Below are 26,798 nucleotides of genomic sequence, written 5' to 3' on the forward strand. Positions count from 1 at the left end.
CTCTTTTCATGTGTTTTATTTTCATCTGTATGTCTTCTTTGGAGAAATGTCTGTTTAGATCTGCCTGTTTTAATTGAGGTTTTTTTTTTTTTTTTTGATACTTGGGAACATGAGCTGTTTGTATGTTTTGGAGAATAGTGCCTTGATAAATAATGGGAACTACCTCTGTAGCACAGGTAACTGTCCTCAATGTTCTGTGGTGACCTAAATGCAAAGGAAATTCAAAAAATAGGGCATATATACACACACAAACACACAGCTGATTTAGATTGCTGTCCAGCAGAAAGTAACAGGACATTGTAAAGCAACTGCATGTGTACATACTGTAGGCTCCATTTATAGGAAGTTCTAGATGAGGCAAAAGCAATCTCTACTAATGGAACTGAGAAGAGGGCTTTCATGGGGGAAGGGCAGTGTGGGCAAGGGTACCAAAGAGCTTTTCTAGGATGCTGAGAAAAAATTGCACTGAGCATCATATAATCTTGGTGAAATTGCATAAATATTTCTGCAGTGTAAATTCCAAACAGGGTCTTGCTAAGTGGCTCTATGTACTTATAAATTTCCTAGATAATGTCAAAGTATCCTTCAGAAAGTTGCATCACACTATGCTTTCACAACACTGCATGAGCACTCATTTTCCAATCCCTCATCCTCAATTTGGAGGAAACATTTGGGACCTTTCAACTTTCTCATTGAACTTTGGCAAATTGCATGGTAAGAAATCATATTCCATTATTGTTTTGGCTTGTCTTTCTTTTATTTCTAATTAGTTTCAACATTTCCTCCTGTTTTTTGGTAATTTTTCTTTTTTTTCCTCTTTTGAGTAATTTGTATTTGCTTGTACTGAATGTTTACTTCCTGGTTGTTTCCTATTGGATTTTTCATTTTCTTTTCTTATTTTGACTTTTTAACTCTGCATAAATTAGGTACATGAGCCCTCTGTCCGCTACCTACCAAATATTTCTCAATTCTCTTTTTATAATTCCTTGTTTATTATTTATTTACAGGAATTTTACTACACAGTGTAAATTTTCCCTTTTTAGCTTCTGGACAAAGATCACTTAAATTAAGAAATTTAAATAACTGAGAGAACTCCAGGGTGCTAGAGGGTGTACACTAAAAGAATTATGGGGTGGCGGGCAACTCACTCTGAGTTCACCTGTGTGCCTTTCCACATGTCCTTTTCAACAAACTATTTACTTTACACTGAAATATACCTATATATATATGTATATATGTATATATAGAGAGAAAGTAAGTGAAGGCGGGTAGTGCCATGATGGGCCAAGATGAAGCCAGGATGGGTGGAGCTGCACCTGGGACTCCAAACAGATGAGTCAGCCATAGGCTTGGGCAGCCCTGTGAAGCCCAAAGGGATGCGTCTCTCCAGCTGTGATTGGAGGACTCAGGAGCCCCAGCACATGCTCAGAGCCAAGGTCACGAGGAGGGAAGCACAAGCAGGGTGATGATGCTGCCCAGTTAGCCTGTCTCCCTTGGGCCAGCGGGAAGGTGATGCTACTTTTATTATGGAAAATGTAGTCTGTGGCTATTGGGAAAAGAACTTGGTCAGTGCACGGAGTGTGAAAAAGTAAGCAGAAACCATGGTTCCTTTCACCACAGTGCACATTCTACCCCATTTCCTCCCCATTATGTTTCAGCCCATATTTTTAAAGTTGGAATTATACTTCATGTGCATTTTGTTTTTCATTGTTCTTTGCTCTGTACTTTCCCGAATATTTTATTATAAAAATTTCCAAACATTCCACAAAGTTGAAAATTTTTTCTAGCTAAGACACAGACTTCCCACCTCGATTCTACTGTAACCATTTTAAGGTACTTCCTTTGTCATGTAATTATCCATGTGTCCATCCCTCTATCCATCCTTGAATCCCTCTTATTCCCTGGTGCATTTTGTGATAAATTGCAGACATCAGTATGCATCTCTGTAAGTATTTTAGCAAGCCTGCCATTCAGTAGTGAGCTATGTTTGTTTACAGTAGTTTTCTTTGAAATACAAACTTTACGTACAGTGAAATACCCCCATCTTTTTTCCAGTCTTGTTAGTTTTTATTTGAAGTAAAGTTGATTTACAGTGTTGTGTGAATTATTGCTTTACAAAAAAGTGATGCATTTATACACATATATGTCTTATTTAGATTGTGTGTATATATACATGTATGTATTATTAATTTATTCTTATTTTTATGGCTACAATGTGCATCTTGTGGGATTAGTTCCCTGACCAGGAATTGAACTTGCATCCCATGCAGTGGAAGTGTGGGGTCTTAGCCACTGGACCACCAGGGACGTCCTATATATGTTCTTTCCCTTTATGATTTATCATCGGATACTGAATATAGTTCTCTATTTTCTATAGTAGGAACTAATCTGTCCATTCCATATACTCTAGTTTACATCTATAATCCCCAATCTCTTACTCCATCCCTCCACAAATTCTCTCTGCCTTGGAAGCCACAAGTTTGTTCTCTATGTCCATGAGTGTTTTTTTCTGTTTCACACATATGTTCATTTATATCGCATTTTAGATTCTATATTTAAGTGATATCATTTGGTATTTGTCTTTGTGTGCCTCACTTGGCTTCATATAATCATCATTCGGCCCATGCATATTGACTCAAATGGCCTTATTGTAATTGTACACATTCATGTATCCTTTTAACCATATATCTGAGGTTATTTTCAAGAATATATTATAACTTAAATAAGCAGGGTGACAATATACAGCCTTGATGTACTCCTTTCCCAATTTGGAACCAGTCTGTTGTTCCATGTCCAGTTCTAACTGTTGCTTTTTGACCTCCATACAGATTTCTCAGGAGGCAGGTCAGGTGGTCTGGTATTCCAATCACTTTAAGCATTTTCCACAGTTTGTTGTGATCCACACAGTCAAAGGTTTTGGTGTTGTCAGTCAAGCAAAAGTAGATGTTTTCCTGGAACTCTTGCTTTTTCGATGACACAGGAGTTGTTGGCAATTTGATCTCTGGTTCCTCTGCCTTTTCTATATCAAGCTTGAACATCTGGAAGTTCATAGTTCAGGTACTGTTGAAGCGTGTCTTGGAGACTTTTGAGCATTACTTTGCTAGCATGTGAGATGAGTGCAATTGTGTGGTAGCTTGAACAGTCTTTGGCATTGCCTTTCTTTGGGATTGGAATGAAAGCTGATGTTTTCCCCTCCTGTGGGCACTGCTGAGTTTCCCAGATTTGCTGGCATATTGAGGGCAACATTTTCACAGCATCATCTTTTAGGATTTGAAAGAGCTTAACTGGAATTCCACCACCTCCACTAACTCTGTTCATAGTGATGCATCCTAAGGCCCACTTGACTTCACAGTCCAGGGTATCTGGCTCTAGGAGAGGGATCACACCATTTTGTTTATCTGGGTCATGAAGATCTTTCTTGTGTAGCTCTTCTGTGTATTCTTGCCACCTCTTCTTAATATCTTCTGCTTCTGTTAGTCCATCCCCTTTCTGTGTTTTATTGTGCCCATCTTTGCATGAAATGTTCCCATGGTATCTCGAATTTTCTTGAAGAGATCTCTAGTCTTTCCCATTCTATTTTTTCCATTGATCGCTGAGGAAGGGCTTCTTATCTCTCCCTGCTATTCTTTGGAATTCTGCATTCAAATGGGTATACCTTTCCTTTTCTCCTTTGACTTTAGCTTCTCTTCTTTTCTCAGCTATTTGTAAGGCCTCCCCAGAGAACCATTTTGCCTTTTTGCGTTTGTTTTTCTTGGGTATGGTCTTGATCACTGCCTCCTGTGTAATGTCCCAAACCTCATTCGTTGTCAAGGCATTATTCTCCAAAATATACAAAGGGCTTATGTAGGCCAGTATCCAAAAAAAAAAAAAAAAACTCAATAAAAAATGGGCAGATCTAAGCACACATTTCTCCAAAGAAGACATACAAGTGGCCAAAAAACACATGAAAAAATGTTCAACATCACTAATTATTAGAGAAATGTACATCAAAGATGGGGTAGAAGGGGACGACAGAGGATGAGATGGTTGGATGGCATCACAGACTCAATGGACATGAGTTGCTACATCACGGAAAGGGTGTGTGTAGGTATGATGTTATTATTTTACTCAAGATAATGAGGGAAAGTCTCCCTGAAAGATGGCAATTAAGCAGAGATCTGGAGGAAGTGAGGGAGCAGGCCGTAGTGTTACCTAAGGGAAGAGCATTCCAAGCAGAAGGAACAATAAAGACACCACTTTAATGTCCTGGCAGGGAAATCCACCTGACATGCTTCTGAATGTCAATGAGTCCTGTGATACTCTGGGTTTGGGATGTTTCAGTGGGCTTAGGACTCATTGAAAGGGGTCTGGTGATGCTGTCTCTGTTTCTCTGACAACTTGTGGTCATCCAAATTTCACAGATGAAGGACTCAAGGCTCCAACATGTGCTCTGCCCAGTCTCTCCTAGCTATACCTGAAATTAGGAGTGAAACCTTCTGGTATGATGAGAGACAGAGAGCTTGAGTATACCAGCTGCAGGGATGATAGCATCCATGCTGAATGTCAGTCAGCCAGTGGATATCAGTTATAATGTGGGAATCATGCCTCATAATCATGCTACTCTTGATGGAGGGCAGGACTTAAGAAGGAGAAAGCAACTGGGGCAAAGGAGGGAGGCAGGACGGGGAAGCTGGAGGACAATGAGAAAATAAAAACCAATGGCTTCATCACATTGCTTGGATTTGGCTCAAATACCGTGAGTGACTGATTGTATTAGAATATATTCACCTTTTCTCTGTCCCTACCCACTTTTTCCCTCCCTTTCTCTTTTGTGCCAGGGGTACCACATGGGCCTGGAGATTTCTGCAAATTTTTCAACTACAAGCTCAGTTTTTAAACAGATTATCAATTTCTTTTTGCTCAATGTAGTTAGTTATTTCCTTTCACCAAAATTGCCTGATGTAGTTATGTAGAATCAGTCATAGAATCCTTTTAATCTCTGTGGGATCTGAAACCTATTTTACCCCCAATATTTGTAAGTATTGTCTTTAGTTTTCTTGACTTTTTTGGTCTATATGAGTAGAAGTTTATGAATTTGTATTGAACTTTTGACAGAGCCAATTTTGGGTTTTGTTGATAATCTCTAATTTTTTTTCTAATATCTGTTCTGATCACTGTTTCCCTTATTTTGCTGACAGTCTCGGTACTAAAGGGGTTTAATAAAGTCCCTGAGAGTTTCCCAAGCCGAGTGAAAACTCACAGATTCTAGGGCACTCTTGTAGCTGTGAGATTCTCTGAGTGAAGGTCGTGAAATCTGCAGTTTTTTCTTTCTTTTTTTTAGAATCCCTCAGTTCTGATTGACAAGGACAACTTGTCTGGGCACTACCAGAGCAGAGGAATGGTCTTATGTTGCCTACTTCCATGCTCTGTCTCCACTGGGAGCTTGTGTAGGTGACAGGGGTTTACTGCCTTCTCTGGTGCACAAACCCACAACCTCCAGTCTAGCAGACTCACTGCCATTCTGTCTGCTGTTCTCAGGAGGCTCTCAGACCATCATTTCTACAAAACATCCTGATTCCAGTCTTGCCAAGCCTATATCTGAAAGATTTCTGAAGAAATCAGATTTCTATTTAGTGTGCCTTTCCATAATGTGAAATAAATTTGTGTTATGTGGTAGATGTTATTCTACATATTTTGCCATAGCCGTTGGATCTTACCTTGGACTGAATAAATACAAGCACACAATGTTCCACAATGCGTCCAGAACAGTGGCTCCCTTACTGCTGGGCGACACTGAGCAAGTGACTTAGCGTCTCTCTGCCTCATTCCTCCATTAGCCCCATGGAAACAGTAGCTGGGAGTAAAGTTAACTACTTCATGGGGCAGTATAGAACACTGACCATGTTAAGACATGGGAAATCGTCAGAACAATATTTGACATATGGTACGTTCCAGTCAATTCTAGCTGCTGTCATTACTGTTGTTAATATTATTGCTGTTCCACATTTCCCTGTTCCGTGGACGTAGTGTCAGCAGCACCTTTGACTCACCGCATGCACCTAGCACTGTCAATTCAGCCCCTCAGGGCCTCAAGAACAGAGTGTATTAGGCATGGGGGGACAGGGGAAGGATTTTTCTTTTTCAGCATAATGAGTATTCGCCTCTTCTTATGGGGATATTGTGAAGCCTAAATGCAACACTGAGGTTTCATTGTGTGCTCGTATGGAAACGTTTAGTGCATATTCTCTGTGAAGTTACAGGTCTAATGACCCCTTCACATGATCTGTATAATGACAGGAAATAAGTGGGCACGGGACAGTAATAAAACATGAGTATATAAAGTTTTAAAAACCTTATAGAGGGACATTTAAAGGCCAAGAAACCTCATAGCATGGTTTTTTGAAATTTTTTTGCCAGTATTTCTATTAAGTATAATTCTCTTGTATCGAATTCTGAAAATCTGAATCTGATGAAGGTATGAAAATGTTAATAGTCAAACTTTCACCAATAATGCTTTATTTCTTGTGTAGTTTTCACACAACCAATTTTAGCGAGTTTCTGATTTCTTCCGCTAATATTCATGATTTTTTTAATCCAAGGGTGATGGTATGGATATTTTCTGAGGTAAATCATGAGATTTTCAGCCATGTTTTTGGATGTAGAGTCTGAGGATGGGGCACAGGTGAGAGAGAGTGGAGTTGGCTGGGAGGGGGAAAGGGTGGGGACAGGGACAAGGGAATGTGAGTACAAGCAGAAACAGAAGTGAAGAGAGGCAAGGAGATAAGCTCACCCTTCTGAACCGTGGTTAGCTCTCCATGTGTACACGTATAATAAAATCTTTGAGTACTCAGAGCAACACGATGAGGTTAAGCACTTTTACTGCTACCATCCTTTTCAGCAGCTGGGGAAGCAGAAACACATAGTGGTTAACAAGTGAATGAATTTGCCCAAAGTCACCTTCCTGGCAAGAGCTGAATCAGATCAGTGCCCAGGCCAGAGAGAAACAGAGACGTGTTGTATCTGACCCCCAATCTGGAATACAGTGTGGTGTCTAGTGTCCTCTGGATCAAAAGACAGGTCAACATGTCCATCTGCAGGAAACATTACTGTGTGTGAATCTGTGTATGGATTGAACACAGTGTCTCTCCTAAGTGAATGAAAGACCATGGGGTTTCATGTCAACATGCACACATCACAGAGAAGAGGTACTGGTCCAAATGAAGGCCTCAACATGTGTTTCCTGTGACCAACATTAGTGGAGCACGCTCATCATTATGGAAAGTAGCATAACCATTGTATAATGATAAACAGAACAGCAGAGACAGTATCATGAAGACATTAACTCCCCTATCTCATACTTTTTAAAAATGAAGAGAACAGAACCTGGAAGGCAATAGACCACTTACTTTTATTTTTTTCTCTCAACTGTGACATTCTAAATAATTTCCAAATAATGATTTTTTTAGCTTTTTAAAAAATATTTTTTCATTGATTGATTCTTATTTATAGTATTGGTTTGATTTCTGTCATACATCAACCTGAATTAACCATAGGTGTAGGTGTCCATATGTCCCCTCCCTCTTGAATCCCTCCCACTTCCTGCTCATTCCCACCCCTCTAGGTTATTACAGAGACCCCATTTGAGTTCCCTGAGCCATCCAGCAAATTCCCATTGGCTCTCTATTTACATATGTTAGTGTACATGCATCCATGCTACTCTCTTTCCATTGATCTCACCCACTCCCTCTTCTCCCCCACATTTGTGCCTAAGTCTGTTCTCTAAGTCTGCATCTCCATTGTTGCTCTGCAAACAGGTTTATCAGTACCATCCTTCCATAGATTCCACATATGTGTGTTAATATATATTTGTTTTTCTCATTGTGACTTACTTCACTCTGTATAATAGGCTCTGGGTTCATCCACCTTCTTAGAACTGACTCAGATGCATTCCTGTTTTACTATGGCTGAGTAGTATTTCATTGTATATATACACCAAAGCTTCTTTCTCCATTTTTCTGTCAATGGACATCTAGCTTACTTCCATGTCTTGGCTGTTGTCAATAGTGCTGCAGTGAACACTGGGGTGCGTGTGTCTTTTTAGCTTTGTATTTTGAAGGATGTATGCCTAATAGTGGGGTTGATGGGTCATATGGTGGTTTTATTCCTAGTTTTCTGAGGAATTGCCATACTGTCTTCCATAGTGGCTCTATCAATTTACATTCTGACCAGCAGTGCACAGGGCTTCCCTTTTCTCCACACCCTCTCCAGCACTTGTTGTTTGGATTTTTTGATTATGCCCATTCTGTCTGGTGTGAGGTGATATCACATTGTAGTGTTGCTTTGTGTTTCTCTAATAATGAGCTTCCCTGATGCGTTAGGGGGTGGAGAGTCTGCCTGCAGTGTGGGGGACCCGGGTTCAGTCCCTGGGTCGGAAAGATACCCTGGAGAAGGAAATAGCAACCCACTCCAGTATTCTTGCCTGGAAAATTCCTTGGACAGAAGAACCTGACAGGCTACAGTCCATGGGGTTGCAAGGAGTTGGACACGACTGAGCGACTAACACTCATTAATAATGAGTGATGTCAAGCATCTCTTCATGTGTTTATTAGCCATCCATATGTCTTCTTTGGAGAAATATCGGTTTAGGACTTTTGCCCACTTTTTGACTGGGTTGTTTGTTTCTCTGGTAGTGACGTGTATGAGCTGCTTGTATGTTTTGGATATTAATACTTTGTCAGTTGTTGCATTTGCTGTTATTTTTCCCATTCCAAGGGTGGTCTTTTCACCTTTTTTATAGTATCATTTGCTATGCAAATCTTTTAAATTTCTTTATTTATTTTTTCCATTTGTTTTTATTAGTTGGAGGCTAATTACTTTACAATATTTTAGTGGTTTTTGTCATACATTGACATGAATCAGCCATGGATTTGCATGTATTCCCCATCCCGATCCCCCCTCCACCTCCCTCTCCACCTGATTCCTCTGGGTCTTCCCAGTGCACCAGGCCCAAGCACTTGTCTCATGCATCCAGCCTGGGCTGGTGATCTGTTTCACCCTAGATAATATACATGTTTCGATGCTGTTCTCTCGAAACATCCCACCCTTGCCTTCTCCCACAGAGTCCAAAATTCTGTTCTGTACATCTGTGTCTGTTTTTCTGTTTTGCATATAGGGTTATCATTACCATCTTTCTAAATTCCATATATATGCATCAGTATACTGTATTGGTCTTTATCTTTCTGGCTTACTTCACTCTGTATGATGGGCTCCAGTTTCATCCATCTCATTAGAATTGATTCAAATGTATTCTAACCTCATGTATCCTATCTTAGCGAGGGGAACCTCGCTCAGAATGTGGCAGCCCCAGGGAGGGCGTGCTGGCCCTGCGACGAGTACGGCATTGGTAAGGAATGATCTTGAGAGGTGCACGCTGAGAAAAGGATGCTCTAAGTCAGCTTGGGGACTTCATGTGTCCTAGTGTCATTCAGAGCAGCTCTGCTGACAACATGTGAGACCCAGGTGATGCTCACAGAGGCAGGGTGAATTAAGCACCTTTGTCACACTCATCCTTCCCCGGGTCCTGCTGCTCATGCAGACCCTGGGTCTCTTTTGGGGTGATCCCAAGCATTCAGGGTGCCGGGGCCCTGAGATCTGCCTGGGCAGTGGGGCCATTGGGGACGTTGCATGCAGCAGGTGGCCCACCAGGCGAGCAGGCTGCCTTCTGCAGCAGGGAGGCAGTGGAGGAAGGAGCAGCCCTGGAGGAGGGAGAGGTGGTGGGGATGGGTGAGCGCTCCAGCTGCTGGTGGAAGCCAGCATTGAGGAGGTTGAAAGGGTGGCAGAGGAGGAGCAGGAGAAGGTGTTCTCGCAGGAGCAGGAGGAGGAGCCGGAGGAGCAGGTCCAAGAACATCCAAGGACAGGAGACTCAGATGCCCAGCCTCCACTGGTGGCGCAGGAGGTGTTGGCGGCCCTGCAGGTGGAGCTGAGGCCCACGAATCAGAAGGACCCCAGAGCCTAACTTTGGCTCCAGAGGAAGGGCCACCAGAGGTGAAAGTGCCCCTTGACTCAGAGAAGTGCCATCATCCAGGGCATCCCTGGCTTCTGGGTCAAAGCCATATCCTCACTGCCGCTCCTTAGGGGTCATATGCACAGGAGGAGGAGAAGGTACAGGAGCAGGAGGAGGGATGTAGATGAGGGAACCACCAGGTGATGGGGGCCACTGTAATCATCTGTCTGAGGAAAATGAACCCAAAAAAGAATTGATAAATGTCTGTGTGTCACTGAATCCAGCTCCTGTTCACCTCAAAGAAACAGTATCGGAAATCAACCCTACTTCAAAATAAAACAACAATGAATGCTCAGAAAAAGAAATTTACAGCAGGATCCTCTAGGACCCACCTCCAAGAGTAATGGAAATAAAAGCAAAAATAAACTAATGGGACCTAATTAAACTTAAAAGTTTTTGCACATCGAAGGAAAGTATAAGCAAGGTGAAAAGAGCCTTCAGAATGGAAGAAAAATAAGAGCAAAACAAACAACAGACAAAGAATTAATCTCAAAAATATATAAGCAGCTCCTGAAGCTCAATTCCAGAAAAATAAACAACCCAATCAAAAAATGGGCCAAAGATCTAAACAGACATTTCTCCAAAGAAGACATACAGATGATTAACAAACACATGAAAAGATGCTCAACATCACTCATTATCATAGAAATGCAAATCAGAACCACAATGAGCTACCATCTCATTCCGGTCAGGATGGCTGCTATCCTAACGTCAACAAACAATAAATGATGGAGAGGTTGCAAGTAAGGGAACCCTCTTACCCTCCTGGTGAAAATGCAAACTAGTATAGCCGCTATGGAGAACAGTGTGGAGATTCCTTAAAAAACTGGAAATAGAGGTGCCATATGACCCAGCAATCCCACTGTTGGGCATACACAGCAAGGAAACCAGAATTGAAAGAGACATGTGTACCCCAATGTTCATCACAGCACTGCTTACAATAGCCAGGGCATGGAAGCACCCTAGATGTCCATCAGCAGACGAATGGGTAAGAAAGCTGTGGTACATATACACGATGGAATATTTCTTAGCCATTAAAAAGAACACATTTGAATCCATTCTAATGAGGTGGATGAAACTGGAGCCTATTATACAGAGTGAAGTAAGTCAGAGAGAAAAACACCAATGCAGTATATTAACGCATATATATGGAGTTTAGAAAGATGGTAATGATGAACCTATATGCGAGACAGCAAAACAGACAGAGCTGTAAAGAGACTTTTGGACTCTGTGGGAGAAGGTGAGGGTGAGATAATTTGAGACAATAGCATTGAAACATGTATATTATCATTTGTGAAAGAGATTGCCAGTCCAGGTTCAATGCATGAGACAGGATGCTCAGGGCTGACCCTGAGGGATGGAATGGGGAGGGAGGTGGGAGGGGTGTTCAGGATGGGGAACACATGTACACCCCTGGCTGATTCATGTCAGTTGTTAAAAACCACTACACTATTGTAAAGTAATTAGCCTCCAATTAAGATAAATAAATTAATTTTAAAAGAAAGAAATTTAGAAGTGGAGTGTGAAGCGAATGCAATGCTGACTCCTTGTGGCCATTTTTTGTAACAGCAACTCTAAAAGCTGTGTTCAGTTCAGTTCAGTCGCTCCGTCATGTCTGACTCTTTGTGACCCCATGGACTGCAGCACTCCAGGCCTCCCTGTCCATCACTGACTCCTGGAGTTTACTCAAACTCATGTCCATTGAGTCGCTGATGCAATCCAACCATCTCATCCTCTGTCACCATCCTTGTCCTCATGACCTCAACCTTTCCCAGCATCATATATGTATGTGTGAGTGTGTTTGTGCACAGGAGGGGCTGGAGGGCCAGGACCACCTGGGGGAAGGGAGGCGCCCACCCAGCATCTCCACGTGGAAGTTGAGTCCCTCTAGGTCAGAGCACGGAGCCTGAGGGAGCCCCTGGACTGCGGCTCATGGGGACAGTGACGAGCCCATCACGAGTCCTGAGCCAGTGCTGACCCTGTGCTGGCCGCGGCCACTGGGGGAGGACACCTGATGACCCAGGTCTTGTGTCCTGTCCATACACTGAGGGGGTAGGGCCATGGGTTTGTCAGAGTGGATGGACACTTTGGGAGCACAGGAAGTGCTTGGGGGACCCAGTGAGCATTTCAGGGGGCTGGTGCGTGAGGGGAACCCAGTGAGCCTTTCAGGGGGTTGGCGAGTTTGTGGGACCCATTGGGTGTTTCAGTGGGCTGGTGAGTATCTGGGGGACTCAGTGAACGTTTCAGGGGGCTAGTGAGTTAGGGGAACCCAGCGAGCCTTTCAGGGGATTAGCGAGTTTGGGGGACCAGTGAGTGTTTCAGGGTACTGGCAAGTTTGGGGAACACAATGAGCCTTTCAGGGGGCCAGCGAGTATCTGGGGGACCCAGTGAGCCATTCAGGGGCTGGTGAGTACGTGGGGGAGCCAGTGAGCCTTTCAGTGCACTGGCAAGTTTGGGGGACCCAGTGACTGTTTCAGGGGGCTGGTGAGTTTCTGAGGGACCCAGTGAATGTTTCAGGGGGCTAGTGAGTTAGGGGAACCCAGCGAGCCTTTCAGGGGGTTAGCAAGTTTGGGGGACCAGTGAGTGTTTCAGGGCACTGGCGAGTTTGGGGAACACAATGAGCATTTCAGGGGGCTGGCGAGTATCTTGAGGACCCAGTGAGCCATTCAGGGGCCTGGCGAGTACCTGGGGGAGCCAGTGAGCCTTTCAGTGCACTGGCAAGTTTGGGGGACCCAGTGACTGTTTCAGGGGGCTGGTGAGTATCTGGGGGACCCAGTGAGCATTTCAAGTAGCTGGTGAGTTTCAGGGCCTGAGCAAAGGTCTAGGACCCTGGTGTTCATGAAGCCTGCTGACCACTCTGGGGGTTGGATGTGCAGGACGACAGGACCAGCTATGTGCTGGGTTTGCTGGCTCTGCATTGCTCCATCCATTCATTCACCTGAGAACTATTTCCTGAGCACCTCTGTTTCCATCCCCACCCACAGACGTGCATGAGGTCACACGGGGCCTCCTCCAGAGTCTCACTGCGGGCCGGTGGGGGCAGAACCTGACCTCACTGGCACGCGCCCCACCTGCTCACCTGAGTGGGCTGAGAACTCAGAGGGCGCGGCAGACTCACAGGAGGAAGCGCCATCAGGGTGTGCAGGGGCACCCGGCTTGCTCCCTGGGGTGCTGTCTGAGGCCTCGCGGCTGGGTGGCACTACTGCTGGGCACTCCTGAATCTGCACTGGGAAACCAGACAGCTGGGGTTCAGAGACAAGGAAGAGAGGACAGGTGACCCACACCTATGTGCCTGGGAGATGGGAGAGTGTCTTGCAAGTACAGGATTGGTGTCCACAGGCGATGGGACATTATTCCTCCCATCACAGTGAACCCACCACCATCTCAGGCCAGTGCAAATGGGAAGATGAAGCACGTGTGACACCCTGACCCGGATTCTGATAGAACAGAGGTCCAGCGATGTGGAGACAGGATGGCTCAGGGGTGGGCAGGTGACCTGTGCTAGGTGGAGAGTTGTGGAAAAGACACCTAGGAGGCAGGTGACCTGTATTATGGGGAGGTCTCCTCTGTGAGGGGAAGACAGACACACATCCACAGGTGTCCCCAGGATCCCAGGACAGACACACCAAAGGAGCCCTATGTGGCAGGGCACACACATCCACAGGAGCTCCCCACGGTGCGGTGCTTGGGGTTCTGACATACTGTTTTGCTGTGTGTTCTACTTGCATCTCGTTGACTATTCGGATTAGAGAAGAGACTTTTATTCTGAAGGGTTATTGTGAAGAGGAAAGGGGACTATTACAGGAGGATGAGCTCTTCAGGGAGAAGGACTATTATTCTAGAGAGGGGGTGATTACATAGAGGTAGGACTTTATTTGTACAAGAGGCAACATTACTGCAGAGAGCTGACTAATATAATAGAGGGGAGATACAACAATAAATAGGGCTATGGCCATGTAGGGGGGATGTCACTGTGGAGAAAGTGAAAGTTCATCAGTCGTGTCTGACTCTAGAGATGCCATGGAATTCTCCAGGCTAGAATACTGGAGTGGGTAACCGTTCCCTTCTCCAGGGGATCTTCCCAACCCAGGGACTGAAGCCACGTCTCCCACAGTGCAGGCGGATTCTTTACCAGCTGAGCCACCAGGGAAGCCCTACTGTGGAGAGGGGACTCATAATCAAGGAGGACCCTTACTGTAGTGGGGGACTATTACTGTGGAGGGGGGAAAGTTGTAATAGGACGACTCTGATACCATGGGGACTGTTGCAGTATGGGAGGGACTATGAAAATACAGAGAACTATTACAATAAAGGGAACTATTACAGTAGAGGGGGACCATTCTGTGAGGGGGACTATTACAGAAGAGGCAGAACTGTTTATGCAGGGAGGACTCTTACCATTTAGGGGGGCTATTACAATAGAGGAGGACTGTCACTGTTGAGAGATGATTATTCCAGTATATGTGAGACTATTATAGTAGAGGGTGGTCTATCATTGTAGAGTGGGGACTGTTACTGAAAAGAGGGGGCTACCACAAAGAGAGAGGGACTATTATAATAGGAGAGGACGATTACCTTAGAGGGGACTATTATAATGAATGGGGGTCTATAACTGCAGACAGGGACTATTACAATAGAAAGGGACTACTGAAACTGAGGAAGACTATTACTATAGAGGGGGAACTATTACGATATAGAAGGGACTACTAACATAGAGTAGGGACAACAGAAGGGGACTATTAGTGTAGAGGGGAAACTATGACAACAGAGGCAGGACTGTTATAGTAGAAGGGGGACTTTGACTGTGGAAGGGGAATAGTGACAACAGAGGGAGATTATTAGATGAGAGACTATTGCCACAGAGACAGACTTATTACAATAGGGAGTGGACCATGACAGTAGACGGGGACGTTTACTGTAGAGGGAGATTATAGCAACGGAGGACTTTTACTCTAGAAGGGGGATATTAGATGCAGACTATTATAATTTAAGGGGACTACAAATAGGAAAAGGAGTACGTCAAGGCTGTATATTGTCACCCTGCTTATTTAACTTATATGCAGAGTACATCATGAGAAACGCTGGGCTGGAAGAAGCACAAGCTGGAATCAAGATTGCCAGGAGAAATATAAATAATCTCAGATATGCAGATGACACCACCCTTATGGCAGAAAGTGAAGAGGAACTAAAAAGTCTCTTGATGAAACTGAAAGAGGAGAGTGAAAAGTTGGCTTAAAGCTCAACATTCAGAAAACTAAGATCATGGCATCTGATCCCATCACCTTATGGGAAATAGATGGGGAGACAGTGGAAACAGTGTCAGACTTTATTTTTTTGGGCTCCAAAATCACTGCAGATGGTGGCTGCAGCCATGAAATTAAAAGACGCTTACTCCTTGGAAAGAAAGTTATGACCAACCTAAACAGCATATTAAAAAGCAGAGACATTAGTTTGCCAACAAAGGTCCATTTGGTCAAGGCTATTGTTTTTCCAGTGGTCGTGTATGGATGTGAGAGTTGGATTGTGAAGAAAGCTGAGTGCCGAAGAATTGATGCTTTTGAACTGTGGTGTTGGAGAAGACTCTTGAGAGTCCCTTGGACTGCAAGGAGAGCCAACCAGTCCATCCTGAAGGAGATCAGTCCTGGGTGTTCATTGGAAGGACTGATGCTGAAGCTGAAACTCCAATACTTTGGCCACCTCTTGTGAAGAGTTGACTCATTGGAAAAGACCCTGATGCTGGGAGGGATTGGGGGCAGGAGGAGAAGGGGACGACAGAGGATGAGATGGCTCGATGGCATCACCGACTCGATGCCATGGCATGAGTTGAGTAAACCCTGGGAGCTGGTGATGGACAGGGAGGCCTGGCGTGCTGCAATTCATGGGGTCGCAAAGAGTCGGACACGACTGAGCGACTGAACTGAACTGAACTGAATATTGTAGAAGAGGAACTATTACTGTAGGGTGCAATGACAATAGAAGGGGAGTAATACAATTTAGGAGGACTATTAGCACAGAGGGGGGGACTATGACAGTAGAGGAGCACAGTTACTTTTGAAGTGGAATTTTGATAAAAGAGGGCTACTACTCTAAACACTGTGACATTAGTATTGGTCGTTCAGTCGTGTCTGACTCTTTGCAACTCCATGGACTGACAGCATGGAGCCCGCCAAAATCCTCTGTCCATGGGATTCTCCAGGCAAGAATACTGGAGTGGGTTGCCATGCCATTCTGCAACTATGATGTTAGAGGGGGCTGTTACTATAGAAGGGGAACTATTACTGTAGAGGGTACAGTATGACAATAAAAGGGGAGTATTACTGTAGAGAGGGGACCATGACAACAGAAGGGGACTATTACTATAGAGAGATGACCTTAAGAATAGGGACAAGCCCTGTCCGTGGAGAGCAGTAAACACAAACATAAAGGCCCAGGCATGTGTTTGCCATGAAACCAGTCCTGATGGCATGTGGACCACAGGCTCTGACTCAGGAGGAGCTGTGAGGGGAGGCTTCTGCCCAGGCAGGGACAGTGGCTGCAGTTGGGGCTGGGCAGGCAGAACCAGTGGGTCACAGGCCCATGTTCTGACTGGTCCTGGGAATGATCGGGTCAGCCCCAACTGATGATTCTGGGGAGGGACTGGTCCGTGTGGCCGGGTCACGGAAGTGAGGATCCGAGTCTCTACAGGGAGGGGTCTTTGCAGAAAGTGTTTCCAGGACATGGTGGGTGAGGGAGGGGGTTCCTGGACCCTCAGATCACCTTCAACACCATTAAGAGGGCTCTGTCCCCTCTCCCACGTGGAAAGACAAGGCACAGAGGCTTGGGAGTGAGATCAGGATCTGGGTGGGTGGACAAAAGTCCGCAGCCGCCACTCAGAAGTCATGGTTCATGTCTCCAGGTGATTGTGTTTTAAATCATCTCCTTCATGATGGGATGGCCACGCCTGGCCCCACGTGGGTAAAGTCTCCATAGTGGTTTTACTCATCTGTCCCCGCTCCACCAGGACACCCACCAGAACAGGAGAGAGGGGACACTCAGACCCTGACTGGAGGCATTCCCAGCTTCTTAGCTGCTCAGGTGGGTGCTTCATCCTGGGAGCCTGTCCAGTCACTTTTACTGCAGCAACACCCACCCGATGGAGAGAGCGCCTCTGGGGAGTGAAGGGGGTGTGACCTAGTGTCTGGGCTCCATCGCCCCTAGGATGGAAGCCCCCAAACCTGGATACCCCACAGGCTCAACTGGGCCCCTCTCAGCCCCAAGTGGAGGGGGCTGGTGCACAGCGTGAGGGTGGGGGACCCTCTGGAGGGACACGCCAGCTCTAGCCTCAGGGAGAACAGACTTGAGCTGCTGGGGTCTGTCTGTTGGTCCCTGTCTCCTCCCTCCCTTGCTCCACCTCAAACCCTCACTTCACCTCCTGTGTCTCTCTCTCCCCTCGCTCTGCTTCTGTCTGTCTCTCTTCATGTCTCTGTCCATTTCTCTCTGTGTCTTAGTCTCTCTGTCTCTAGAGCTCTTCTCCCCTCTCCACCACCCAATCCTCCTTTCTCTTGGAGAGAAATCTACTGTTTCTCATTTCTCAGAGCTACCCCTCTGTGCCGCCAGCACTGGGTCTTCTGCACGTCCTGATTTAATTAAGCAAAGCCCCATTTCCTCCCCCAGATCTCCCAGGTTCCACCTCCGATGGGCTGGCAGGTGAGCTTGCCCGGCTCCTTCCTGTGCCACCACGGTGAACGTGGACTGGATGTCGGCACTGAGTTCTCCTCTCTGGGACGTGCCTCTGCACCACCTCTCCATCCCAGGTGAGGCCCCGCAGGCTCAGCTCGGCAGGGATGCGGCTAGGAGATGGGTCCAATGTGGGAAACCTCAGTGCTAAACATGCACCCATGCAGGCACTCACTGGCACACTGAACACACACACATACCAAACACACACACATAGATACACCAAACACACACACACACACCAAACACACAAGCACACACACTGCACACACATACATACACACACCACCACCTTCCCTTCTCTGTCCACTTTATCCCATTCAACCCGGAAGGTATGTGAACCTTCGAGAGCCTGCCTTGAGGACACATGCCAGCCACCCTGGGGGGGTTTGTGCTTTCTCAGCCACTCTGTCCTACTCCTGGGGACCCCTCACCTTTCCACCCACCTTTTCCATCAGAGCTTGTGCTGCACCTTCTGCACTTGAGCCTGGATGGCCCAAAGTTTAAGGTGTCCACCTCTCCCCAAACAACTCGGTAAGTGGTACCGGAACTATCTAATTAAAATGAGGAACCTTTGACTCCAGCCAGTTTGGATGCAAAAAGTGCTGCAAAGCTCAGCCATGGGCAGGCATCTCACCTTGGGGATGCCCCATGCTGACCAGGCAGGTGGGCACTTCCAGGGTGACACTACTGTGCTCAGGCCATCAGAGGGGCGGCCACCAGACACCGTGGCCTGGGAGGGGAGGGTCCCTGCCACACAGCACCACCCTACTCACCTCCTCAATGTGCAAATGTGCCCCATTCTCCATCAGCACTCCTCTGGCCGTGCGGACACCGGGAACTGACCTGGCTCTGTGACCCTGGGCACTGCCCGCTGGGAGCACACATGGACAGTTGGACAAACAGGAAGTGCTGTTTTCTATGGAAGGCAGCTTTAGACCCTTTCTCACCCTCTCGACCGCTGTGAGGTTCTATGCCGGCCACCCCATCCCTGGAAGAAGGGGCCCCTACGTGGCCCTGCCCTTGAGGGTGTGGAGCAGACAGGGAACCATGGACCTGGTCTCTCAGCCCTTCAGGGTGCTTCCCCGTGGGGAAGGCTGTGGGGGCCCCACAAGGAGGAGGCTTCCGAGTCTTCAGGCCTCCTCCATCCAGAGGGGCCCTTGGCCGCTCTCCTTCCTGTACCCCGTACATAATAACTGGTGATGCCTCTCCCCCAAGCCCGGGCACCACTCATCTGCTTCTGTCTTTGTAAATTGGCCTGTTCTGGACATCTCTTATAAATGGACACGTAGCATGTGTCCTTCTGTGTCTGCTTCTCTCACTGACCATCGTGTGTTCAAGGTCCATCCACGAAGTAGGGTGTGTCAGAACGTCACTCCTTTTCATGGTGAGTCATACACCACTGTGTGCATGGACCACATACTACTGACCCACCCATCCACCCATCCACCCACACACCCACCCACCCACTCACCTATCCATCCCCTCATCCATCCATCTAACCACCCACCCACACACCCACCCACCCACTCACCTATCCATCCCCTCATCCATCCATCTAACCACCCACCCATCCACCCACCCATCCACCCATCCACCCACCCACCCACCCACCCACTCACCTATCCATCCCCTCATCCATCCATCTAACCACCCACCCATCCACCCACCCATCAACCCACACACCCACCCACCCACTCACTTATCCATCCCCTCATCCATCCATCTAACCACTCACCCATCCACCCATCCACCCACCCACCCACCCACCCACTCACCTATCCATCCCCTCATCCATCCATCTAACCACCCACCCATCCATCCACCCATCCACCCACCCACCCACTCACCTATCCATCCCCTCATCCATCCATCTAACCACCCACCCATCCACCCACCCATCCATCCATAAATCTATCCATCCATCATCCATCCATCCATCCACCAACCAGTCCATCATCCACCCATCCACTGATCCAACCCCACTGACCCAACCATTGCCCAACCCTCCCTCTATCCATCCATCCACCTGCCCACCATCCATTCACCCATCCATCCACTCTTCCGTAACATCACCAAATCAAATTATATTATGAACTTGTAAATCTTCTTTCCCATCCCTTGACCCTGAGAATAAATAAGAAAAAAAAAAAAAACAGAGAAAGAAATAAAGCTAGTTCAAACGTATGTTCAGAGATAGAAAGGAAGGATTTCTGGATCATCCCCGGGTGACCGCTAAAGTGTGAACCTATCCACACTGTCTCTGAAACAGATCACACAGATTTAAAAGGAAAAAGAATAAATGAAATTACACATGACCCACAACACTGGCATCATAAAGAGCCTGAAAATACTACGAAAGTACTTGTAACTAGAGAGGGTCTCTCTGTGCTATGTCGTGTCTGACTCTTTGCAACAACATGGACTGTTCCCACCAGGCTACAATGTCCATGGGATTCTCCAGGCAAGAATACTGGAGTGGGTTGCCATGCCTTCCTCCAGGAGATCTTCCCCAGCCAGAGAGCCTCCCAGAAAAGTAGGAAAGGACACGGCTTTACTCTGGAACCAGCCTGAAACCAGAAAGGGGACTCATGTACTAAGAGCAGCACAGTCTGAAGTCACAGAGGCTGGGGGAACTGGGAGGGGAAGGGGGAGGCTGGGTCCCGCACTTTGTGCAGCTGAGCTGACACCAGAGCTCCTTCCTGGTCCCAGAGAAGCAACAGTTGTGTTCCCATGTCCTCTGAGATGGGTTTGTGTTTGCACCCCGGCACCTCCTCCAGGGAGACTTTCTTGGTGGCTAAGACAGTAAAGAATCAGCCTGCAATGCAGCGGACCCAGGTTTGCTCCCTGGGCCGGGAAGATCCATGGAGGAGAGGAGAAAATGGCACCCCACTGTAGTATTCTCACCTGGGAAATCCCATGGACAGAGGAGCCTGGCAGGCTACAGTCCATGGGGTCACAGAGAGTCGAGACGACTGAAGCAACTGAGAACACATGCACACACTCCCACCCCTCCCCTGTAGTGCTTCTCCTGGGTGGATCGGGGATTTTGTGGGGTGGAGAGAAGCTGGATGGGAAGCAGTCATTGTGGAGGATGTAGAGGAGTCAATGCTGGGGGCCCTGTCTGTGGGGAGGGGGCACCCAATGACAGTGGTCCTGTCACTGGCACACGTTAGCCAGGGGTTGGAGGCTGGGCTGGGTAGAGAACCCACCTGGGCCCAGGTGCCCCCAGGAGCAGGGGCCCACCTGGAGGGGACAGATGGCTATCAAGCACAGCTCTTGCCTTGTGTCATTGCTTCCTCCTGGGAGATCCCCGGCTGCTGGAATCCTTCTCAGGGCATCTGATGGGCAGAGAGCCAGGGCTGGAATGTGGGCAAACCTCATTCCCGCTTGCATCAGGTGCCTGCAGCCTGGCCTTAAGAGCTCACACCCAGAGGAGGGAGCGAGCAGTAGGGCGTCCACCAGAACCTGGGAGTCCTGCAGGACTCGGGTCCCTCTGCTCTGAGGGTCCCTTGGTGCCAGGGTCCCTCTGTTCTGTGTCCCTCCAGGGCAGGGTCCCTCCGTCCTGGGGGGCCTCAGTGCCGGGGTCTCAAGTGGGATGGCTGCCAAGAAGAACTGGGTTGTGTGCGGGGTGGGGGGCATTGTTGGTGGTCTTTCAAGGGGTGCTGAAGGTCATTTGCTGCAGCAGCATTTAATTTAATCCTTGTAGAGGTGGATGGCAAGTGCCTGTGTGTAGCTGACAATATTCATAGGAGTCTTTGCTTTTTCTTTTAATTTGGATTGGGTGGGGGCGCTGTGACTTCCTTTCCCATTTTTTCCCCATGTTTTATCCTGATATTTTTTTTTTCCATCATGACTCTCTACAGAGAACACAGTACCATTTTCTGCTACTAGTTTATGTCAATATTAGTTTTTTGCTTTTTCTTTTATTTTGGATGGAGAGAATCTATTATTTTCTTTCCCTTTTTTTATCCTTATGTTTTCTTGTTTTTCCATTATGACTCCTTGTAGAAGACACAGTACATTTTCTGCTACAAATTTATATTAGGGCTTCCCTGGTGGCTCAGTTGGTAAAGAATCTGCTCACAATGCCGGTGACATGGGTTCGATTCCTGGGTTGGGAAGATCTCCTGGAGAAGGGAATGGCAACCCACTCCAGTAATCTTGCCTGGATAATTCCATGGACAGAGGGGTCTGGTGGGCTACAGTCCACTGGATAGAAAAGAGTTGGAAACAACTGAACAACTTTCACTTTTCAATTTATGTTAAAGTTATTTTTTGCTTTTTCCTATCTTATTTGTGCGGTGGACAGATGTTTCTTCCTTTCGTTCTGCCCGCTTGATTCCTTCTTGCCTTTCCTAGTACTGTTTCTGGGGGTGGGCACAGACCTTTGTGGGTCTTTGAAGGGCTATTATTCTAGAGGGGGTATGATTACATAGAGGTAGGACTTTATTTGTACAAGGGGCAATATTACTGTAGAGAGCTGACTAATATGATAGAGGGGAGATACAATAATAAATAGGGCTATGACCATGTAGGGAGGATATCACTGTGGAGAAAGTGAAAGTTGATCAGTCATGTCTGACTCTAGACAGGCCATGGAATTCTCTAGGCCAGAATACTGGAGTGCATAACCTTTCCCTTCTCCAGTGGATCTTCCCAACCCAGGGACTGAAGCCACGTCTCCCACAATGCAGGCGGAATCTTTACCAGCTGAGCCACCAGGGAAGCCCTACTGTGGAGAGGGGATTCATAATCAAGGAGGACCCTTACTGTAGTGGGGGACTATTACTGTGGAGGGGGGAAAGTTATAATAGGACGACTTTGATACCATGGGTCTTGTGTGTCCTCAGTTCCAAGGGTCCAGCTTGGGTGTTTGGAGCCTGGGCTGGTGAACCCACAGGGCGCTTCCACCCAGGGACTGCCTGAGAGGAGGGTGAGGCTGGACTCTGCAGGAACACTGCCCCCAAGACCACAATATGGACCCGGGCTGTGTGCTCCACGTGACCAGTGACCCTGGCGACCCTGTTCCCAGAAGCAGGGCCTCAACCCCGGCAGCACCAACACTGTTGATTTCACAGTGGACGATGTGGCCCTCATTGGGCGTCCTCAGTGCATGCCCAGCCCCTGAGCGGGGGGCCGCCCTCTGTGCCCAGCACAGGTGACCGACCTCTGTGTGCAGGTGCTGAGCATCACGAAGCAGCTGGATGCCGGCGTGAGGACCTGCAGATGGCGCACACAGAGGAGGACACCGAGGGGAACCTGCACTCTGGCCACATGGTGTACACGACGGCCCTCGTGGAGGTGTGGGCAGGGGCAGGGGGTATGTACGGGGGGTCCGCCAGCCAGGGACACCCATGTCTGGTCAAGGCAGGATGGGGAGGGCCTCTGAGGAGATGAGCTCACGTCCACTCAGAGGGACATCTGGTCATTCCAGGCAGGAGAGGCAGACCTCTAAGGGGAAAACACAGGTCCACTCCAGTTCGAAGATGCTGACCTCTAAGGGAATGGACACACATCCACTCAGATGGACACACAGTCACTCCAGGCAGGAGAGGCTGACCTTTAAGGGGACAAAACAGGTCCACTCCCGTTAGAAGACACTGATCTCTAAGGGGATGGATACACTCCTCCTGGCAGGAGAGTGCTGACCTCTGGCATCAGGCACTCAGAATTCCCGACCAACATGCATTTCTGAACTCACACCTCTACCCCTGGCCTCTGGGGTGTCTCCCAGAATTTGGCTAAACCAGGTTCCTGACACGACTTTTCCTGTGTTCAGTTTTGGGGTGTCCAGTCCATTCTCTCGGCTGCTGGCCAAGTCACTTAATGTTTCACTCTGGCCTCGGCCCCCGGTGCCCCCACCACAGAACCTAATGACCCTTGGAGGTTCCGGCCTGGGCCTCACTGTGAATGTACCCTGCTGGCCTCCCACACTCCCTGGAGTGCAGATGTCACACAATATTATAAGCAGTGCTATCTGCTGCTGTGCACACACACACACACACACACACACACACACATGCATATCCATGCACACACAGACCCTGAACACATGCACACATGTGTGTGCACCTGTACCTACAGGAGCGTGTACATACACACACAGAAACACACACACACACACACACACCCCCCAGAGCAATGCCACAGCTCCCCACTGCCACTCAGGAGAGGCTGGGTCCCTTGGGAGCAGGCGCCATGCTTTATGTCTCTGTGTGTCAGGACCCCCCAACCCATGTGTAGAGGGGCTGTGCTGGGAGAAGTCCCCACCCACGCCCCTCTGTCTCTCAATACAAGTCCCCTCCCCTCCCAGAACGCCCTCCTGGAGATCTCGGAGTGACTGGAGAACCACCCCCAGGAGGTGGTTATCCTGGCATGCAGGAACTTTGAGGGCTTGATGGAGGACCTGCACGAGAACCTGATGGGCTGCATGAAGAACATCTTTGAGAACATGCTGTGTCCCTGTGGGGTGAGCAGGGGCCACAGGCTCCCCATGCTCTTGTCAGCGGGAGCACTAGGCTTCACTGTAATCCAACTATCTGCTTGCTGCGTGAAGCTGATTCAGACTCCAGGTGATGCCACTCATGGAACTCCAGTAATCCACCCACCACTGTCTCCACTCAAACACCCCAGTAACCAGCCCATCACTGGTCACAGGCACGCCCAATAATCCACCCTGCCCGGTCTCTATTCAGGCACTCCCAAAATCCATCAATCACGCCTCAAGATGCCCCAGTAATGCACCCGCCATTTCCTATCAGAAATCCCAATAATCTACCCACCTCTGTTTCCACTCAGGTACGTACCCCAATAATTGACCCATCACTGCTCAAGTCACCCAAGTAATCTACCCACCACTGTCTCCACTCAAACACCCCAAAAATCTACCAATCACTGCTCAAGACACCCCAATAACTCACTCATCACCTTCTCCACTCAGACACCCCAGTAATCTACCCACTAGTGTCTCTACTCAGACATGCCATTATTCCACCCATGACTATCTCTTCTCACAGAGAACCCAATAACCATTCCATCACTGCTCATAGACACCCCAATAATCCACACACTGCTGTAGCTTCTGGGACACCCCCAATACCTGACACATTGTGTCACAAGGCACCCCAATAACCCCTGTGCACACGTCTCATGGGCACCTGGATGATTCTCCCCACAGGAGGTGCCAACTCTGCGCCAGCCATGGTCCCGGGGCCAGCAGGTCATCCTGTCATACAAGGACGAGGCATCCATGAGTCAGCATGCAGAACTGTGGCCCAGTATCCCCTACTGGTGGGGGAACCAGGTGAAGCACCTAGACCTCGTCCACTACCTGGAGCACATGAAGAGATGCAGCCACCCAGGTGAGTGCCGCCTTCATACTGGACACCTGGTCACAGGCATGTCCTAGCGCAAGGGGCTGGCTGTGGGTTCAAGTGGATAAATGGAACAGTACATATTAGGGGACGTTATTCTGTTCAACACATGGAGAACAGGGCATGGACATTCTTGGGGATGTTACTATGTCCACCACAGGGGGTCAGGATGTAGATAGGATGTGAACATCCGTGTGGAATTATTGTGTCCACCACACGGGGTCAGGACGTGGACATCTCTGGTGTCACTGTCCAGCCCGTTTGCCCTCTGTAACAGGAGAAATTCATCAGTCAACACCCCTGTGAGTCCCTGCTGTCTGAACTTGGGTCTCTGTCGGACATCTGAATCTCTGACCATGGAGAGGGCCAGAGTCTGGGGGGTGATGGCACAGCTTGGTGACTGCGTGGGCAGGTGACCCCATGGGTTATTTGTCACATGGGCAGGAGATGTGTGGGTTGGTGACCCTGTGGGTGGGTGACCATGTGGGTGGGTGACCGGTTTGAGCTCCTGCCTGCAGGGTGGGTTACCATGTGAGTTGCTGACCTGTTGAGTGGGTGACCGCATAGGCGGGTGATGGTGTGAGGGGGTAATCATGTGGACAGGTGACCATATGACCTCGCAGGTTAGTGACCCCATGGGTGGGTGACCACGTGGGTTGGTGGCCACGTGGAGGGATCACCACATCAGGTAGTGACCCCGTGGGTGGGTGACCGACCATGTGAGTCGGTGACCACATGATCTGGCTTGTCACATGACTCTGTGGGTTAGTGACTGCACATGTAGGCGGCTGACCCCACAGCTGGCACCATGAACTGCAGCCCCTCTCTTGTCCCAGGCAGGCTGTTCATGGCCGGCATCAACCTCACGGAGAACCTGCACTTTGTCCTCATCCACCCGGCCTGGTCCCTGGCTCCACTACCTTTGCACATGGGTGTGGGGCCACTGCCTGGGGTCAGCTGCCGGCTATACCAATACCATCGCAGGCGACTTCATCTGGGCCATCAGGTTTGTTGGCGATGTCATCAGGTTGAAGCAGAAGCTGCTTCGGGGCTGACAGATGGCTCGTGTGTGGAGCTGGGCATCACGGAGGCTGCGTCACATCACGTCATGTGATGTTACCAGCCTGAATGGGAAACCGCCTCGGGGCTGATGGACGACGCACTGAGGGGCTGGGCATTGCGGAGGCCACTCCTCGTTCACATCCTGTGACGTCACTGGGCTGAATTGGAAGCTGCTTCGAGGCCACCGGACGGCGCGTGGGTGGAGCTGGGTGTCACGGAGGCTGCGTCTCACTCACGTCGTGTGCCATCACCGGCCTAAACCGGTAGCCGCCTTGGGTCTGACGGATGGTGCATTTAGGAGCTGGGCATTGCGGAGCCCTGTCCTGCAGGGCTGGTCATCCGTCCGCCCGTCCACTGAACGTTGGAGACTGCAGAGGTGTGGCCAGGTGGCAGGGTCCGTGGTCTCCTCAGTCCTCCGTGTGTCTCTTGGCGAATGCAGGGTGTGAGGTGATGACTAAAGGTGAGTGCATGATTTATACAATCACATCCTCAGGGAGACACACCCGGTCCATGGCTTCCCCGTAGGAGAGTCTGGGTTGTCCCCTCCCCCTGGCACCGAGAACAGCAGATGGTGACCCCCAGATTGGGAGGCGGGGGAGGCA

The 26,798-nt window shown here is 48.4% G+C and overlaps 1 pseudogene; it reads left to right on the top strand.

Annotated features, from left to right (window-relative positions):
- Positions 1-17,777: 17,777 nt before the first annotated feature.
- Positions 17,778-26,189, top strand: LOC122690559 (annotated as a pseudogene).
- Positions 26,190-26,798: the final 609 nt, after the last annotated feature.

The sequence above is a fragment of the Cervus elaphus genome, chromosome X (genome assembly GCF_910594005.1).
Source record: "Cervus elaphus chromosome X, mCerEla1.1, whole genome shotgun sequence".
Lineage (NCBI taxonomy): Eukaryota > Metazoa > Chordata > Mammalia > Artiodactyla > Cervidae > Cervus > Cervus elaphus.